We start from the raw sequence: 21,655 nt of genomic DNA on the forward strand, positions 1-21,655 counted from the left end.
TTTCAGTGTTGTGCCAGCCTTGCATACCCCCTGGGATAAATCCCACTTGGTCATCACGTTCAATTCTTTTTAGTGAACATTGTTGAATTTGATTTGCTAGTATTTGTTAAGGATTTTTGCATCTATGTTCATGAGAGATGTTGATCTGCTTTCCAAGTTTTGAGGAGTATATTGACATATCCTCTAGTTCAGACATTTTTTTTCTTCATCTGGGTCCATCAAAGGCATTCTTCATTTATGTTCCATTTGCCTTCTCTTTAGAATTTCTTTTTGGTTCTTTCTTAGGATTTTCATCTCTCTGCCTATATTGCCCACCTGTTCTTATATATTGTTTACTTTATCCATTAGAGTTGTTTTAAATTCTGTTCTTATATACTATACTTAGATACTTGTTTTAAATTCCCAGTTGAGAATACCAGTATCTCTGGTTCTGATGCTTGTCTGATTATTCAAACTGTGTTTTTGGCCTTTCAGTATGCACTGTAATTTCTTCTTGATAGTTGGACATGATTTCTTGGCGAAAAGGAACATCTGTCAGTAGGCCTTTAGTAATGTGGCAGTGAGATGTGGGTGGAGGGAAGCCTTCTCTAGTGCTGTGCTTACCTCTGGGTCTTCTAGTAAGCCTGTGCCTCTGCACTCGGAGTGTTAAAAATGCTTCTCCATTTTCTCTCCCCTCCGTAGCTGGGAAAGGATAGCTAGAATCGGGTATTTTCCTTCCCACAGGTTAGTTAGGCTCATAATAATGCTCCAGCTGGTTAGATTCTAGTCAACAAATTTTCCCTAAGTGCAGACCTTGTGAAGAGCAAAGTGCTCTATTGTATTTCAACAGACTCCTTTTCTCCTCCTCCTGCCAGAAGCAAGAGAGGATTTTTTCCCCAGTATTTTCTGTGGGAATGTGGTTAAACTCTTGGAGGTAAATCTCACAGTATTGTGGGGAGCCCTATGACTGGGTCAGCTGAAATTTTTAAGCCTCAGAATTGTCCCCCATGAGCCACCAGCAATTTGTCAGGTGCGGTTCAAGTTTTCATTCCCAGCACTAGCTCCTGTGCAGTTTCTGTTGGTGAGTCTGCTCCGTTAAGTCTTGGTTCCCCGTATTGGCATTGGCCTCTAGTCTTGGGGACAGTGGTTTGCCCTTTGTTCTCCACCGTCTGAGGGACCCCAGGAGAGCGATTGCCTTTTCATTCTGTTTATGTTTTTACTTGTTATGTTGGAGTGACAACTTCCACGCTTCTCACTTGTGGAACCAGAAGCCACTGTTGTTTTCATGTTTTCAATTTCCACGATTTCTGTTTTTTAACTTTATTATGTCCCCCTTCTGCTTGTTTCTAACTTAGCTTATTATTTCTTAAGATGGAAGCTTAGAAAATTGACTTTAAATCTTTCTCCCTTTCTAACATTTACTGCTGTAAATTTCTTCCTAAGCATCGCTTTAGCTGCATCCCATAAATTTTGATACGTTGTGTTTTAACTTTCATTTGATTTAAGATATCTTCTAATTTCCCTTGTGACTTCCTTCTTTGACACATAAAGTCAATAAGCAGCCCTTCCCTTTTCCCAAAATTAACAAGAAGCAGCTTTATTTTCAATATAAGTATTTCATAATAATTCTGTGTAACTTACAAGAGTATCAAAAGTAAGTTTCACGAAACGATTAGTTAATAACATATCATCATGATTTAAATAACATTTCAATAGGTAATTTTGGAAGGAAGTCAACAATCTGAATGGAAAACCTGGAAAAACAGACCCAGACATCACTGAGAAGAGATTCCCAAGTCGATGGCAGCCACACTGATTTACCATATATAGGCCCCCCCACCAGTGCCTGTTTCCTTAGCGGTGACTTGTGGCTAGACAGCAATGTTCTTGGCACAGGAAAAGCACAAAAAGAGACTTTTCCTTTAAAGAGATAAAAATATAGCAGGTATGTGACCTTAGGGTTTCCACTTTTGGTTTGTCTGGGTTAACTCAGGCATCTGAGAAAAGACTGGGAGAATTAAGTTGCTTATGTAAACCTTAACTTATTTAATCAGCCTACAAAGATTCTTTAGGTTAGGAGAGATAGACACGATGAGTGACTAATGAAAGAGTAGAGGGTTTTTCCTGTTGGTCACGCAAATGGGGTTGGGGGTAGGGTAGTGTGGGATGGGAGGGAATTTCCATTAGTTCTAAGATCTGTGAAGTAGATCACCAAAGGGATTTTATCACAAAAGCTGGGAAGGTTTCAGAAATAGTAAGCTAATTTCATCAGATCTCATAGACAGAGAAGTTCCAGGAAGTTCTTGCAGCCCATCAGACGGCAGGTTTATTAGTTGGTGCACTCATCCCGGAATACCCTGGGGCTTGTTCAAGGGCACAGGAAATACATTGGAAGAAATGTGAGAGATCACTTGCTGTTTTGAGATTCACCATAGTGTTAAGCCTAACAATAAAGCTGAAAAGTTCAGGCTTCTTGTAACAATTTGGGAAGAATCCTTTCCAGGTACCATAGATTTCCCTTCCTGTGGAGAGATGGAGACTGTTCTGGTGCTGGGAGATACGTATCAACTTAGAAACATCCCAGAGGTGAGAGTGGCTGGAACAATTCGGTATCAATAGAGCTTCAAGAGTCAACCCCAAATTTGATGCTTATGGAGACCACCCTGGCTGACCTGCTCAATGAAACTGAGGGCCTGACCACCCCATGACCCTATGTGGGATACATCTGAGCACTTGTTCTTTGCATCTCCTCAGCACCTGCCAGTTCTGTTACCTCTGTGCCTCTAACCCTTGAATACAATTTTTTGTGTTCTTAAAGTCCTTGGAGAAATGGGCTGGATTTTATCTTTTCACCATATGCCCAACACCAAACACAGTGCCTCTAGTAAAAGATGTATTCAGTAAAATGTCCTCTCTCCCGAGATCTTGACTGGTATTTCCATCTATTACATTTACTCCCTTAGACACCCTGCTGGCACTTCAAACTCAACATAGTAAAAACCAGGCTCGTTCCTCTCCTCCCCTTTCCCTGCTCCTCATCCATGTTCCTGGTGTTGTAACCATCTGCATGTCTGCAGGGCCTGGTCTATATCAGGCTCATAGCAAGTATTCAGAAAATATTCACTCAAAGTGGAATGAGAAGTGAGGAAAAGAGAACAGAAAAGAGGTAAAATATGAGAAAAATAGTAAAATAAAGAAGGGACTTATTAGGCAAGAAAGAGAAAAGAAGGAAGAGGAGAGGAGGAGAGTGGATAGGAGGGTGAGAAAGATGTTTAAGTTGTTTTTTCTCAACTCAGGGGACATAGAGTGCAGATAGAGCCCTTGAAAGAAGAGCTAGAACACTTTCCCATGTTCTTCCCTTCCCTTCCAAGTGTTTTCTTAACGGCTTCCAGTTTGGGCTGGACTCTCAATGTTTATGAGTGTGATGAAAGAAGGGACTTGAGGGCATGTCTCCACCTCTGCCGCCATTCCTGCATACGCAGGCATCAGAAGCCGGGCTACTTTCCACTATGGAGCATGTTTATATGTAACAGTTGGCAAACATTAACAGTGTGATTAGACTCCTCACTTTTAAACCCCATAGTTCTCAGGATGAACTACGTGAAATGAAGATGTGGGGTTGAGGTTCATTTGTTTTCCTCATGGGGAATGATTCCCTATTTTGCCTTAAGTAGATAAAGGGACAAGATCTTGCTTGCTCTCCTGGTCCTGGAGGTTTTACAGTCTTGTAACTTATTGTCTATTTTCTTTTTGGGTTCTGTTGCCAGATTATTTTAAGTCAGGTGCACTAATCTCTTTAAGTGATGGCATGTCATAACTGTAACCCCAAGACATTTTCAGGTAAAGGCAAGATACGGACACACCTTGATTTTATTTGTGGGAGGTACATTATAGCCCACAGGGAAATGTGTAAGATACATTCCGTCATTTTAAGGAAATTGATAAAATCATGCTGACATCTGGAAGTTTTCAAGGGTGCTTAGATCTATGAAAAGAGCATTTTCTAGATATATTGCTTTTTCAACACTTATTCCAAAAAAGAAGCTTAAAGGACTCTTGTGCTTTTTTTTTTAAACAGGTAAAAAGCACCTCCTATTCCAAAGGCATCTGTCCTCACATACTGAGTATAAATCTATGCACCCCAGATTCCTGTCATCCTTGAGAAAGGGTTTCCTATTGGAATGGAGAATTGTCCTGAAATTTAAATGGACAGGAGTGTGTGAACTAACTGCTTCAGTCAGCATATGAGGCGGGATGTGAAAACCAAAAACAGGAGGTCTCTTCCTGCTGAAGTCCCTGACCTAGAGATTTGAAGCATATTCTTTTTTTGGCCAACTTTTAAATAAAACAGTACCAATACTCATAGATATAAATTATTTACATGGTACAAACTCCATGAAGAGTTTTTTGTAGGTTTGTAATGTAAATGAATGTTGAAAACACAAGTCAGCCTGTTGTCTTCAGGCATGGTGCTCACCAGGAAATTGGGCAACAGTATAGATTAGGGCTCAGAACAACCCCCATACAACTCAAATGGTTGTCCTAAACAGTTGGAGTTAGTGGGCAAGAATAATTTTCATGTAAGAATAACAGCACATTCATTCTTGGTAAGGCAAATGACACCCACCACACAGCAAATGAAATGAGCGCAGCTCATTTTCGATGGGTCCCAATATTCCACAGGGAAATGTGTAAGATACATTCCGTCATTTTAAGGAAATTGATAAAATCATGCTGACATCTGGAAGTTTTCAAGGGTGTTAAATATTAACACCCTGTTTCAAGGGTTTCAATATTAAAACTTCCCTGGAAGTTTTAATATTTACCAAGGTTACTGAACCTTGGATGAACTCTGCATTCTGCCACCACTATTCATATTTGTGCAGGTATGTTTACCTAGACACATCTGAGAACCTTGTGCTCTCAGGAAGCAGCTAATGGCATTTGTCAGAGGACAGACTTGGCCTCACAATGAGGACGCCTATTAGTATCTCAGAGAGCTTTCTAGGTGCACCAGTACCACAGGTCACGATGTTTCTTTGGGTAAGAATGTTATCAGAAAAAAAGTCTATATATTTGTTATTTGTAAACAAGATTTATGAAAATTGAATTAACAACAAAGATGGGTGGTAAAGAAAATATAATTCAGGCTAGTTTGGGAATTTTCATAGTCCTCATGCAAAGGAGTATGATATAGGAGAAATCCTGAATGAATGAATGTAATGAGTTCACGTCTCACTTTGTAGTAACTCAAAGTCAGGTCACACACTGCTTTGTTGTAACTGTTGAAAGCACTGTTTCATTGACTAGGTAAATATTGTCATGATTGGAGGTACACAAATAGATATTAAAGTTTTAACAACTTAGAGTTCTAAATAATTGCCCCAAATATTATTAATATTTTTCATGAAGAATAAGTTCATTAAGCCTAGGGTCATTTGATGTCAATCTAATCCTTCTCAATGTTTTGATTTAGTAAAATTAGTATTATTATTATTATTTTTTGATTTAGTAAAATTAGTATTATAATGAGACTTTATTAGTGGTAATATTGATATTATCTGACTTAACATGTTGGTAAACCCATCCTGACTCATGAAAACTTTAAGCTGCCTTTGATGTGATTCTTAACTTTGGAGTCATTAGTTCTCTTTATGGGTTGTGTTTATAAAACAATTTTGGGGGTTGTTTTTGAACACATTTGAGTATATCTGCTTTATCTTCATATGCATATATGTGAATATATATATGGATGTATATGAATTAATATACATATATTCATTCAACACTCCCAGAATGTTGTTCTTTCCAATGACTAAAAAGTGGATTTATCTTTAATCCAGTGCTCAAAATTACAAATCTAACAGAATTAGAGACTAAGACTCAAATGCAGTTAGATTTTTCCTGTCAGTCCTGAGTCCTTATAGGTGCCTCCACTACCTGCTTGCTCTTCGTAAACTAAGGCAGGTGAGCACAGTTACCTTCCCATCCTGTCATGAGGTTAGTCATTTCTGAGATGCTGGCTGAGGAATGCCAAGGGAGGCACTGAAAAGAAATCTGTTGTCCAGACTCTCCTCCGGGCTGAGTGTGGTCCACATTCACGTTTTAAGGTATATTGAGTCTTTTGCCATGACTGCACCAGGAGTAAGAGCTCCCGCATCCTGTCCTGAGTCTTGTGTTGATTCAGAGCGTGACTCAGCAAATCGTCAGTGTTGCTGCTGAGGGTAGAATGGCCCATGGCAAGTCCTTCCTGAAACACTATAATAGAATCTTTTACCAGAATGTTGACACATCTTCTAACCACCAAATGTAGGCTAACCCTGACATTTTAGGCCTGGAGAGCCAATTCTTTTACCCTGACACTTGGCACATTGACCCTAAATCCTTAACTTGATAGTATTTAACTTAAACCATTGACTAATGGCACAAAAATAAATTTACATCCTCTCTGGGAAACACCTATAGTTATAAAGAAGACAAAATCAATCAGCAATAGGAAATAGTAATTTTTATGGAAACTGTATGAAGCTAAGAGATCAAATATGTACCAACTCTAATGTAAACTGTGGACTTTAGTTAATGATAATGTATCAATATCGGCTCACCAATTGGGACACACTAATGGAGGAAACTGGTTGGTGGAGGGAGGAAGTGAGAGGGTATATGGGAACTCTTTGTACTTTCTGTTCAATTTTTATGTAAACTACGAACGCTATAAAAGTTCTGTTAATAAAAAGATTTTAAAAATTCAGTAATGTAGCTAATATGTAGAAATGCTTGATGCTGCCTCAAAACTCCTGAACTCAAAAATGGAGCAAAACTTGAAACATGTAGAAAAAGTTCTTGATTCATGGGATGCTTGTCTTTTATTTTTATTGCTTTTTGAAAAAAATACACACACAGAAAGTACACCAATCATAAATATACAGCTTAATAAATAACCACAAAGTGAACATGCCCACATAACCAACGTCTAGGGCAGGAAATAGAACATCACCAGCACCTCAGAAACTCCACTTTTCAGGAGCTCTTAGTACCATAAATTAATTTTGTTTGCTTTTGAAACTAATAAAATGGAATTATAAATTATGTGATCTTTTGTGCCTGGCTTCTTTTGTTCAACATTATGCTTATTAAATTTATACTTATTGTGTGTAATTCATTTTTATTACTATACAGTTTTCCATTGTATGAATATATTACATGTTATTTATGTGTGTTTGTTGGCATTTCAATATTTTCAGACTTTGCCTATTATAAAAAATGCTGTTACAAACATTCTTGCATATGTCTGTTGTTGAACATGTGCACAAAATTCCTGCTGGATTTGTACCTAGGAGTGTACTTTCTGGATAACAGGTATGTACACATTTAGCTTTAGTAACTAATGCCAGATATTCTATAGGAGTTATACAAATTTACATTTTCATTAGCAGTTTATAAGCCCTATATCCACACTAACATTTGGGATGGTCAGTCTTTTTCACTTTTACCAGTTTGGTGGGTCTGTATTGGTATCTCATGGTGGCTTTAATTTGTATCTTCCTTATCTAATGAGGTTTTCTACCTTTTTAATATTAATGGCCATTTGGATATACCCTTTGGGAAATATTTGTTCAAGTTTCATGATCACTTTAAAATTAGGATTGTGATTGAAGGTGGGAGGTGGGGGTGGGTGGGGTGGGTGGAAGTGGTGGTGGGAAAATGGAGGAAAAAAAGTAGAAAAAAATAAAATAAATTAGGATTGTTTTTCTTTTCTTTATTCATTTCCCTTGTTAGTTGTATATGTTGTAAATACCTTCTCTCAGTCTGTGGCACCCTTTTCAACTCTCTTAAATGTGTTTTATAAACAAAACATTTACTCTTTTCCTTAATAGTCAGTGTGTTTTATGTCTTATCTGGGAAACCTTTCCATTTCCCAAGGTCATGAAGACATTCTCTCCTATAAGTCTCCTAAATTGTCATTTTTTAAACTTTCACATTTGGCTCTTCATCTTCAAACTGATTTTTGTGGGTGGTTTGAGTTAGGGGTTGTTTCATTTTTTCCCCATTTGGCTACCCAACTGATCAAGTACCACTTAGTAAAAAGATAATTCTTTCTACCATTTCTCTGTAGTGACATTTTTGTCATAAGTCAAGCCTTCATCTTTGCATGGGTATTTGTTGGGCTCTGTTCCACTGGTATTTATCTATCCTTTTCCCAATTCTGCACTACCTAGATATCAAGATATTTAATGAAGAAAGTTGTTCTTTTTTGGTTCTTCTTTTCCCAAAACATCTTGGTGGTTCTTGGAGCTTTACATTTCCTGGAAAACTGCAGAATCAGCCTGTCAAACACAACACACACACACACAAACCCAGAATTTTTTAAAAATTGAAATTGAAACAAAATCCACATACCAATTTGAGGGAAATCAACACCTTTAAAATGTAGTTTTCCAATTCATGAGCCCTGTCTATGCCTCCATGTATTTAGGTCTGTAATTTCTTGGAATGTTTTATAGTTGCATGTATTTTATAGTTTATATGCTTTATAAACATACTGCTGTTATGCTTTAATGTTTATACTTTATATGCTTTTATGTTTAACAAACACATGGTTTATGTGTCCCATATTTTTATAGTTTATATATTTCTTAGTTTTCTGTGTAGAGGTTTTATGTCTCTCCTAGGTTTTTTATTCCATTGGAAGTGTCTTCTAAAATTTCATTTTCTAATGGGAGTTTAATAAATTATTTCTATATATTGACCTTATGGGTATTTATCTTGCTATATTCACATGCCATTTTGAATAATTTATTTGTATATTCTTTTGGATTTTCTGCACACACAATCATATCATCTGCACATAATGTTTTATTTTTTCTTTCCAATCCTTATACATTTTCTCTTTTTTGCCTTATTACACTTTATAACAAGAATTACATCATCATTAAGTACAAAAATGATTTGAAGTGATAATAGCAGGCAGCCATTTTAAAGAAAAAGTTTTCAACATTTCACCTTGTATTTATTACAGTTTTAAAAATTAAATCCTCTATTAGGTAAAGCAGTTTCTTTTTAACTAGTGATTTACTTTTTTAGTATTAATCCATGTTGAACTTTATCAAATGCTTCTAGCAGTGTAGAAAAGAGTTTATGGAGGTAAGGATTCGTTTATGGTATATTTAGCAATATCATGGATCACATAGCTATAAAAAGAAAGAGTTTCCCAGGAAACTGTTCCAAGAGTGTTTTGAATTTCCCTTCTTTAAAACTAAAGCTAACCATCAACATTTCCTTATAAATGCAACTATGGTATGGATTTATAAAGTCTTAGTATGAGAGATTGTTATTCCTAATTTTTGTTAACCGGTTAGATTCACTTCAGAGCAATAAAGCCAACACTCGAGACAAGCAATTAACAAAAATACATATAATTAAATGTATGATTATGGTAGGTCTTTGAATGTGAAGCATTGGTTGCAAAAATCAAACTTGGCTCAAACAGAAATGTTCATCCAGCCCTCAGTAGTCTGGTACCACCTGGAAAAGCTGGACTTGAGTCTCCAAAATCAAGCCATGTTCTTTGAGTCAGTTTTTTTGTGTCTGGGTAAGGTGGTTTCCGAATCCTTTTCTACCATGCCACCAAATAAACATAGAAGGCCGACTAGAATAAACATGGACTAAGTAATACTGAGCCACACTGTGAGCCTAAAGCTATTCAGCAGGTTGGCTTCTTGCAGTCCTCAGGGATCAGTTGTGCCAGTCCACATCTAGAAATTTGCTAGACTCATCTACTTATCAAGAACAAGCAATGACTGGTGTTGAGCATGGGCTAAGCAGGACATATTTGCCATGTCTTCTAACTCCCACTCTTTGGGATATCCTCATATACAGTAACTCCAGGGGGTACGGATGTACTAATTTATTCAAAGTATGTACCATAAAGAACAAGTATGTAGCAATCAAGATTTTGGCTTTAAAAAAATTCTGTATTTGTAAGGCAGTCCTCTTCTGATGTAAAAGTGGATTAGGAACCCTGGCTGGTGTAGCTCAGTGGATTGAGCACCGGCCTACCAACCAGAGGATTGTGGTTCAATTCCCAGTCAGGGCACATGCCTTAGTTGCAGGCCAGTTCCCAGAGGGGGACGCATGAGAGGCAACCATACATTGATTTCTCTCCCTCTCTCCTTCCCTTCCCCTCTTAAAATCTTTAAAAAAATTTTTAAGTGGATTAGGAGATGAATGGTTGGAGACTTATGAATATTTCAGTGAAGTCTTAAAGGGGCCCTTATAACTAGAACTCTGAAGCTTCAGACAGTAGGATGCTGGCAGTAACAGACTATGTGCTTCTGCATGTGGTTGAGCATGGGTAGTGACCTGGTGCTTTTTGTAGAACAGCATGAAATCAAGCCATATTTAATTTTATCATATGAACTAGGAACAATAATACTAGCAAAGAAGTGACCAACTACATGTTTGCAAGTCTTTACCAAAAATATCCCTTTTAATAAAAGCAAATTATTGTTAAATATTGAATAAACATTTAAATTCATCAGTTTGCTGATGTTTTCTCATAATATTCATTTGCTACCTATTCATTCCACCTGTCATCCATTAAGATACTTTTAAGAAGAGTAAGTATATAGGAAAAAATTATAATTGAAAACATTCTACCTATTTTATTTTTTTCTATGAATTTGGAAAAGAGTACCCTAATTTTAATTTTCCCTGTGAAACACCTTAGACCAGCTCACAGAACACCATTGTTCTACTGGAGCAAAATTTGAGAAAATATGGCTCAATGAAGAAAATATTTGAGGAAATATGGCAAAATGAAAGATACGAGTAAAGTCCCCTCATCAAGCAGTTTTGTTATTCTGTCCCTGCCACCTGCTTCCATCCTTGGCTTTAAGTCATCAGCACCAGCATCACCCTCTTCACTCCCACTCTGCCAAGTGTGACTATCTGCCAAATTCCACAGCAAACACTTGATTCGTGTTGTCACATTCAAGGGCAATGTTCCATTCATGGGACATTGTATTATTGTCCCATTTTACATATGTGAAAACTTAGTACAATTGTCATTAATGTAGCTTAGAAGGGCAGAGTTGGGATTTAAATCCTGGTATATCTGACTCCACTGTCCATTCTCCTAGCTGTTGCCTTATACTTCCTTCTTCTTTATGACTCAATGCACAGCAACAAGACTGGAAAATAACAACTCATGTTTTGGAAGTCTGTCAAGGAGCCCCTTTAATCAGGTGTTTAAAAACTTCTCAATCATAAATTTATCACTAAATTACTCATAGACTACCTGTCTCCTGTAGTCAGAATATTTTTTTATGAAATTAGCTGTTGATTGAAAAGCAAGAAAGAAGATTCTATCAAGATTGTTGGAAAGACAATAAAATATGGCTCAAACACCACTGCTTTTCTCCCATAAAATTTTCCTCGTCTTAACCTTCTCAGAACTTCCTTAGTACTTTCCTTAGCTTGTTACCTCTGACTGAACCCTCTGAAAATCTGCTAAGCCTTTTGTGTGGTTGCTGGGAATACAAAGATCAAAGACCCAGTCCTTGCTCTCAAATAGCTCCAGGTGGTACGTACAGGGTGCTTTGGAAAAGGAGAGGCATCTAACTCTAGCTATATAAGACCTAGGGGGAAAGGAGTATGGGGACCAGTGGGGTGAGGGAGTGGGGATTTTGACCCTCAATCCTAGCCTGAGGCTTGGAGCAGGATTTACGCAGATGGAGAAGGTGTGTATGTGTGTTAATGTGTGTGCACAAGCACCGGCGCATTTTTGTAGGCAAAAGCCACGAGCAAGATGATAAGGAGAGGAGCCTGGCCTGTCATGGGAACTGAAAGTACATAATGTGAAAAGGCTTGTATGTGGGGTGTGGGCTGAGAAATGGCACAAGATGAAGCTGGGAAGGTATTATGAGTGATTTGGTGAAGAGTTTGGATTTTATCCTGACAAGGATCGGGTGTCACTGAAAGATCTTAAAATCTTTAGAAAGATCATTCTGGCAGCCATGTGGAGAGCGGAAGGGTGTGGGAAATGAGACAGCACAGGGAAAGTGATGTGCAAGTCCAGAAGCCAAGAGACCAGTCAGGAAGCTCCTGCAGGCAGGCAGCTAGGCCAGACCTGAGCTCAGGCAGCAGCAGTGCTGTTGAAGAGGAGTGAGAGACAAGACACATGTAGGCAAATAAAATGAATGAATGGGGCAAAATAAAACATTGATCTTGGCTTTTCAGATAAATGCAACTTATTTACCTTTTTATATTATTCCTGAAAAGATTCTCATTTCTCTATCTTTTCCTGAGTTTGTACTACTGATTTATAGCACAGTTAGCAGTATTAATTGAATTAGCATTATTTGCATGAAGCCCAATGTATATTTACTTCTCGATGCACCGTCTTCTTTGTTTTCCTCAAACTGAAGTCATGGTTGATTTTCATGAACTGGCCTTGCTTTTACTCCCTTCCCTGGCTACACAGACTGCAAATCATGCTGCCTCTTACAAGAGGACTGGGTAAGGGGCAGAAAAGATAAACCTGTTAAAACTCATACCATTGTGAACAAAGCGACTTAAAAGGCACCACTTCTAGGAGAGCTGATCGCATCATCCAGAAAGGAAGCATATCTTTCATGAATATTCCTATGATTCCTTGGTCCAGTCACAGAAGCAACCATAAGGTAAGACATACAGCTGAAAGGTTTAGATTAGATTTGAGGAACAGTTTTCCCCTTAGAGAAGCTGCTCAGTATTCATATCAGTTATGCCAAACTGAGATTTTTTTTGAGATGTTGTTGGTAGTATCTCAACCATTTTAAGTATACATTTCTGGAGCACTAAGTAATCAGTCTGGCACCATCCAACTCCAGAATGTTTTTATCACCCCAAGCCAAAAATCTGCCCATTAAGCAAAAACTCTCTAGTCTCCTCTTTCCCTGGCACCTGGTAACCACTATTCTATTTTGTTTCTATTAATTTAACTACTCTAAGTACCTCATATAAGTGGAGTCAGACAATATTTATATCCTATTGTGCCTAGTTCACTTATTTCACTAACTGTAATGTTTTCAAGATTCATTCATATTGTAAAATATATCAGAATTTACACCTTTTAAGGATGAATAACATTCCATTATATATATGTTACAACATTTTGTTTCTCTATTAATCTGTAGATGGATATTTGGGTTGTTTCCACCTTTTGGTTATGTAAATAATGTTGCTATGAGCTTTTGAGTCCCTGATTTCAGTTATTTTGGGTGTATACTAAAAAGTGGAATTGCTGGGTCATGTGTATTAGGAAAAGAAACACTTTTTCCTCCTGTGTGTCTCTCCTTTACTTTCACACTACTTCTGACACTTTTGGTCACCAAATGTATGCATTTTTCCCCACACCAGGCAATTCTCTGTGACATCAGCTGGCTGTCCTACATTTTAACTCAATTCTGACATCGTCTACCTAGGTAGCATCAGATCTGACAGGTTAAGGCCCACTCCCATGAGACTGGCCTCTGCTTCAGATGCCAATCACAAGCAGTAGGCCCCTAGGTTACCCACAACTTCTGTCCAATTTGGCTGCAAATTGGAGGTCCCCATGACCCTCTTCCCCTTGGATTTATTTGCTAGAGCAGCTCACAGAACTCCGAGAAACATGTTTACCAGTTTATCAAAGGATATGAAAGACACAGATGATCAGCCAGTTGAAGGGATACAGAGGGTGAGGTCTGGGAGGGTCCTGAGCCCAAGAGCTTCTGTCCCCACGGGGATGAAACAAATCACCCTCCCAGTCCGTGCACGTGGTCACCGTCCTGGAAGCTATCCAGTTACCATACTGTTAGGGTTTTTATGGAGGTTTCCTCAGGTAGGCATTTTCAATTATTTACTGTATTTTCAGCCCTTCTCCAGAGAAGCAGGGGTGGTAAGAGTGTGGCTGAAAATTCCAAGCTTGGTTTTTCTGCTGAGCAGTCCCCATCCAGGAGGCACCTCATTAGAAGGAAAGACACTCTTATCACCCAGAAAATTCCAAGGGATTTATTTAGGAGCCTTGTGTCAAACACTAGGATCAAAGATGGAAATTTAAACTGAGAATGGTCCTAGTGCTCTTATCAGCTAGGAACTTACAAAGGATTTCAGGAGCACTGTTCCAGGAACTGGACGGGTGGGAGAAGGCAGAGACAAATGTACTCGTGTGTGTGTATACATATATACACACACATACATATATACACATATACATGTATATATGTGTATAGTTTATTGTCTCACAATATGGTAATTTTGTTTAGTTTTTTTGGGAGAAGCATCATACTGTTTTCTTGTACTATTTTAGAGGCTATAGTATTTTATACTCCCAACAGCAACGCAAGAGATTTTTAAAAACAGGATTTTGCCTGGAGGGAGTGGGGGTTAGAACTGCTCTCCCAAAATTCACTCTTTATTCACCATGCCATTAAATTCACTAGACTATTTGCTTGTATTGACTACATTTAGTTTATGTTTATTATTTATTTTTTATTTAAAGATGGATAAAGTGGGTGATTTATCAGTAATTTGAAGGGCACAATGAAACGTCTAGCTGCCATTAATATTCCCCCTGTTTCTTCCTCTATTAGACTGCTACACTCTCCCTCTCTCTTCTCACCTCTTTGGAATTCTCACCTTTTGAGTTAGTGATTAAGTAACTAATTCGTTCATTCTTACATTTATGCATTCAAAACACATTCATTGAGCCCTGTGGTAAGCATCAGATGTTAAAACGAACAAAGGCATGGGTTCCAGAAGGTGACAGTAAAAGTGACCATAGCCGGAATAACCAGGAGCATTTCCTGTAATGGCAAGTGCTGGGTGATGGGACTTAGCCTCAAGCCCTGGGCTTGGGACACTGGGCTCAGATGTTGTGGGAGGGCCCCTAAAGAGGAAGAAAAAAAATCATCTATAAGCCCTGGCTGGCGTAGCTCAGTGGATTGAGTGTGGGCCTGTGAACCAGAGTATCGTGGTTCGATTCCCAGTCAGGGCACATGCCTGGGTTGCAGGCCAGTTCCCAGCAGGGAATGCACGAGAGGCAACCACACATTGATGTTTCTCTCCTACTCTTTCTACTTCCCTTCCCCTCTCTCTAAAAATAAATAAATAAAATATTTTTAAAAAATCGTCTATATAATGAATTATTCCCCCAGGGCTGGTGCTGATTGAATCTATGTGATAAAAAAATACCCTTTCCATCTTCAGCACCTAAAGCATCTTCCATAATGTACTTCCATAACCATCATAACGGTTGTTTCTATAGGGAGTTTTATCTGTAACTTTATGTCTCTGTGAACTAGGTAATAGTGGAAACTGGTAATTTCAGGTTTTCCAAAATACACCGAAACTAAAATCTCATAAACCCAGAGCTGGGAAAGATCAGCTTTCTTTCTACAACTCATAGGTGAGAAAACTGAGGCCACAGAACTTCACTGAATCTGCCAAAGTCACATAGCTAGTTAGCTGTTAGCGGCAGGGTCGGTAAAGAACGCAGCTGTTCCGATTTGGTCCTAACCCCTGCTGCGGCCACATTTCCATCAGAGTGAATGAATCAGAGAAAAAGCGTTGTAAACATTAGTTGCGTCAGTTGTATTCACCAAAACTTGTATTCAAACCCAAATCCCAAGTGGCTTCCCAGTTTTCCCCAATTTAAACGGAAAACCCATGATTATGTCATATTTAGTACAATTTTAAGGAACCTCACCTTCCCAGTTTGTGACCACAGCCCATTTCATCCCCAATTCACTGCACCCAGCAACAAAAATCAACAAAGAGAATTTTTAGAATGCAAAAGAAGACGCGAGTAAGTAAGGTCTGTGGCTTACAGCCTTACTCATTTAAAATTTCACCTACTGCAAAATGTGGTTTATGTAATTTACAATAATCTGGTTTAACCTGACTATTATAATATGCCATCAGTACTATGAAAGCACGTGTATATCTATAATACATGTTTACATATTTATTAATTATAAAACCTTGCACTTCCATAATTTTTTTATTCAATTTTATCAAAAGTCCTTGAACTGAGAAAGCAAACAAAAAGTATGCTTTCTTAGTTCACAGAATTTGGCCCCAGTTAAATATGCCCAGGTTTTGAGGTGTTTGATCTACTATTTGGACCTTAAAACCTAGGTTAGATCTACAGAATAATTTATAGTATGAAGTAAACAAGCCTAGTAATCAGTAGTCTTTTATAACAAATAGTGTTTTAAACAAAAGTTTTGATCTGGTTAAGGACAAGAAATAATGTAGTAAAGACGTCTCCCTCCCCTTCCCTCCCTTTTCCTCCCTCTTTTGTACCCTCCCTCCCTTTTCCCTTCCTTTACTCTCCTCCTACAAAATTCTTCGCATTGAATTCTGAACTCTTGAGGACAACTTCCATTATGAATGCAGTGGTCCAGGAAAGCTTCTCATAGTCTTAGCTTAAGTAGTTATCGATTGGAAGGCGATGGGTTTGTAAAGCTAGCCTTGAGAGCTACTAACTAGTATTCAAATGTTCAATTTCAGCGTCCTAAATACTCTTATTAGTCCACTTATCTGTTATCTTTCAAACTTGTGATAACATGTTATTTTCACTCCTTAAAGTCAAGTCATTTCAGGCACTGACTCACTGCATCTACTATTTGATATCCGTGAATTTATTTTTCTGAATAAATTTCCTTCCTAGAGTTTTACTCCCATTCTGAGCACAAAAGAGTTCTATCTAGGTTGAAGGGAGCAGTAAGTCTGGTTCTTTCAGACTATAAAAATGGAAAGCTTTCGTAGCAGACGGGGTGTATTGGTGGCGAAAAGTAGTTGATTGAGTCATCCTGGTAACTAGCGACTGAAAATAAATCACTGTCTCTCTGGACAATTATTGGAATGAAAGTAAGCTTTAAATACCTTCCAAACTTGAGGAAAACAGCTCTGAGGGAAAATAATATGCACTGACAAAACTGCTTTTTTAAAAAGAGGAACATCTTGCCAAAGACTCAAACTCATTCGTCTCAGAGCAGCTCGATTGCACAAGCTTTATGCTAATTATTGTTATACTAAAGATTTGGGAGCTTCACAAAAATCTTAAACTTGTATGTACAGGTTCAAAATACCTTATTTCAGTGGCTCAGAGTTAGGCTAGGAGAGCATTTCAGGCAAGATAATTACCTGTAGTAATGCTTGTTATTTCTTCTTCTTCTTTTTTTTAAAACCTACGGGCAGCTTATAATCTATAGTTCAAAAGAATTTGCTCAGTAAATTTAGTCCTGATTAGTTACCTGCCCTCCAAAACCCAAACCTTTGTACTTTGGTATCACGGGATGGTATCTGCCAAATGACAGGCTTTAAAAACTCTGAGACCATCTTTGCTGGTGGGTGTTATTCCTGCATTTGATATGAATTTCACTCACGGCAGATCTTTGAATTTTCAATATCCAACATTCATGAAAGGCATAGATTCACAAGTTATAACAGGGTGTAAGGAAGAGAATAAACAATTCATTGGAGGCATCATTCCCATGTACTATGGAGTATTGGAAAGGCATCATTTCCATGTACTATGGAGTATTGGAAAACAATTAAGTAACTTCACAATTAAAAAAATGAGAAAAGTAAGAAAAGGATAATATGACTCAGGGCCACTTATATCAAGTAATAGCTGCTATGATAATAACCTGAGTGGCACACGAGGGAGATTTGTGGAGGTGGGAGGGTTGGGAAGAGTTTGACTTGAAGGTATGCACTGTTGAAGGAAAAGTATTATCTGTCTTAATCTTGCGTTAATATTAAGACAGGCTAAATAGCTGGGTAAACTCTTGGAGGACCATGTCAGGGTGAATGTAGCTGAATTCTATGTTTCTTTTCCAAGATCTTATCTGTGAAAAGGATATATTTTCACTATAAAAATAGTAATATTGTTTGTCAATTGAGGGTCACCAGCATTATTATTAAACTTCACAGATTTTTTTTGTAGCTATAAAGGTAGATCTCTGGGTATGTTGACGTCACTGATGAACTGTTTGGTTTAAACATGACATGGGGGACACAGGCACTAGGCACAACCTTGAAGGTGGAAGGGAGAGGATCAAGGAAGAGATGCCTTTGCTCATGCCATCTCCCCCATCTTCGTTGCCTCTCCCAGAATACTCTCTGGTGCTTCAGACCTGCTGGTCAGGGCCTCTGCATTCAGTGTGTTTGGTACTGTTCATAAAGGTCCATGATGAAAATCAAAGACATTTTATGTTACCTTTGGGAGTGGTGGAAAGGGATCAAGTTTCAGTCTAACTCCCGGTCTAACTCTGATCCAATTTTCTGAATTGGATCCGAAAATTCCTGGCTCTGGCTAATTCACAGATTTTCTCTACTACTATACTTATCATCAAAGTTTGCTAAGGGGAGGAAAAGCAGAAGCAAAAATATCAAAAGGGTCATAAAATATGGTAGAATCGTCTCCTAATTCCTTCTTTTCCTGCTACCATTGATCCTCTTGCTCCCCATCTAAAAAACATTACTGCGAAGAAACCTTTTATTCGCAAGACTGGAACAAAAATGAGAGGCCAGGGTAGAAAACTGAGTTGACTTCTTTGCTGGCACTTCAAATAGATTTCAATACTGTGAAATTATCTTGAGAGTTACCCCTCAAACTCCAGGTAGTTAGAAATGATTAAAAGACATGCTCTGTTGCTTAAGCATTAACTGACATCTCATTCCATTTTTTTCTTCAAACAAATGCAATAGTAACATTTCTGAGTTAATAAAGGATATGAGAAAGACACAGCCCCAAGCAATACTGTTATTAACATTACTTTTCCACATTCTAACTCCTCTGCCACGACCCTCCCACCCACATACAGCCTACCCCCTTCCTCACTGTTATTAATCTACCTTGAATCACTCTATTCTTCTCCAAGAGAACACACCCCAGTAATAGCAGTGAATCATAGGCACTGCTTCTCTGGTCTTTAAAGGACTTGGCAAAATGCCATACCTGAGAGAATAAAAGGAAAGGAACTTCAGGTGAAAGGAGCTCTTTAGGTTCTTGTTCAGTGTTACCCTCAATATTATTTACCAGGTGAATTTTCTAGTTGCCTGGTGGTGGACAGCTTTTGATTTAAAAAAAATAATAATACAGTTGACCATCCCTATATTTCCATGCTCTCAGTAGACATTCGACTCAGTGAAGCAACATCTCAGGCATGCCTATAGCTAAGTCAAAGCCTCTTTCATCTTTTCGTTCTTAACTTGGCCAAAGAATATTAAATATTTTTGCCCACAAGACTTTGATAACAAAATCCTCAACGGTTTCTACAAGTGAATCATTATACATTATAAAAGTTCATATGAGGTCTTTAGGTAACAGAAAAGAAATAGAAATAGTTTGTCAAATATTCTCAAAGGGAAATTTATGACATGATAGTGTGCTAAATAAAACACTCTTCTTTGCCATGGATAGGTCTAATAAGATGATACTCAAATTCATGGCAAGAGAAATCTAGAGGAGAGTTTTTTAGGGCAATTTTCAAGTTATATACAAACAAACATTGTCATAATAAATATTGAAATCCAATTGAGAGAATTTAGTATATTTTCTTGTGTTATAAAATCTGTATTACATTTAGTTTGTTTAATGGGCATTATAAATCAGCTCTATCATGTGTATTCTGCATAATTCTTCAACTGAGTGTATTTAAATCTGGTTTTAAAAATGTATATTTATGTTTTTAATTGTTTAAAAAATACCTATGAATGCTGGCTATGTCTACATGACATATTTTTTTTTGTCAACAGAGAAAAGTCAATGGAATGAAATTTAACTCATCCTGAGATTACTATTAGGATTTTAAAAATAATGCTAAAGCAAAACACTTTTTAAATTTACATACTGAAATGAAACTTTAAATTGTGGCTTAAAAAGTGTGTGTGTGTGTTTGCATAGAGAAAAAGAAAGAGTAGGGGGAGAGGGAGACACTATTCACTATTCTCTTCTTGCTATTAAAACAGAATAGAAAACCTCATAAAGATGTTTTAGGTCTATGTCATCATCCCACCAACAATAATCACAGAGAAGAACAGAAGACACTTTTTACCACTCCTTGATGAATAACAAAGTGACTTACAGTAGCCTTGGGTATTGAGGAAATGTAAATAAGAAAGGCTGCCTTAGGTTGGTATTAATTACTATAATCATCAAATTTCACTGCTCAAAATGTTTTCTGTGGTAGAATAAGGAGTCTTTGCCTTCTGGCTCCCTGGGGTAGTATTTTCCCCTGCCTGAAAATTTAATAGGAAAAGTCAAACTTCTTAAAGGTCAATAGATTTCAGGGTCCCACAGACATGAAAATGTTTGCTAGACTTTATCTATAAAGGTACAGTAAAACTATAGGGGCTATATCTCAGATCCCTTACACTAAATTGACAGTGCATTGTATGTTTCCATTTTGGTATGAGATGGGAGTAAGTACAATAAAATACAAACATATATGGGGAGATCATTCAATTCTAACAACACACGTAAGTCAGAGATGTAGGTCAACAAATGCGCATTTCTGAAAAACAGGTTTTTCTGAGTACTTATTCTGGAGTTCCTTAAAAGTCTGGCCCAAAACAATTCCATTTCAATATACCAGTTCACATAATAAGCAAGTCAGAACATTTGCAAGGCAAGATGTTTTCCTTCATGCAGCCAGTAAAAACAGCTCTAAGCTTAGGTTGTAATGATAAAAGGATTTTGAGCAGCCGATTTTAGGGATCATAAAAACAACCCAACCTTATGCCCCAAAGTGTAAAGAATATGCTGAGTCTGCATTGTACGTCTAGTTTCAGAACAAATCATTCTGCTTTTTTTTTCTGTGTAGGTAACTGATGCCAATGGGTGAGTAAAGGGAGAAATAAAAGTACAGACTTAGACCTGTGGCTTAGGTGGATAACACCCATACCACAAAATCATGAGTTCACTCTTTCATTTTGTAAATTCCTTGAGGTTAATTTATATAATTTTTGAAAAACTTACAGAGAGTGGAATACATTTTAATAATTGGGGGGCTCCGAGTTTTCTGCTATTTATGGCTTAAATTGTGAGAGATCTCACAGATCACAGCCTCGTTTAAAAACAAACAAACAAACAAACAAACAAACCCTGTGGCCTTTTTTTGGAACGGTAAGTGAAAGGATGAAAGAATTACGACACATTTCTTTAAATCAATTGGAATGGTGAATATAGTTGGCATATAAAATAACAACTATTGAGTGCTTTCTAGATATTGCCTGTAATGAATTCTCATTTAGTCTTCCAATTCCTAGGAGGTCGATATTATAATCCCATTTTACCCACCATGAAACCCAGGCACAGAGACAGTACATTACAAAGCACATAAAGTAATGGTGCCAGGATTCGAACCTATACCATTTGACTCCCACATTTAAGTCTTTCGTCACTGTGATAGGTTGTCTTCAGGTTCTGCTTTATTTTATTTTTATCCTCACCCAAGGAAATTTTTTTTCATGAGAGAGAGAGACAGACAGACAGACACACGGATCGTTGGCGTTCCATACACGCGGTGACCAGAATCACATCCGCGACCCTTTGGTGCACGAGACAACCAAGATCCCACCGACCGAGCTGCACGGGCCAGGGCTTCAACTTCTGGATTTACATTTATATCGGACTGCTCTG

The sequence above is a fragment of the Artibeus jamaicensis genome, unplaced genomic scaffold, assembly GCF_021234435.1.
Source record: "Artibeus jamaicensis isolate MK-2021 breed Jamaican fruit bat unplaced genomic scaffold, CSHL_Jam_final contig_490, whole genome shotgun sequence".
Taxonomy (NCBI): domain Eukaryota; kingdom Metazoa; phylum Chordata; class Mammalia; order Chiroptera; family Phyllostomidae; genus Artibeus; species Artibeus jamaicensis.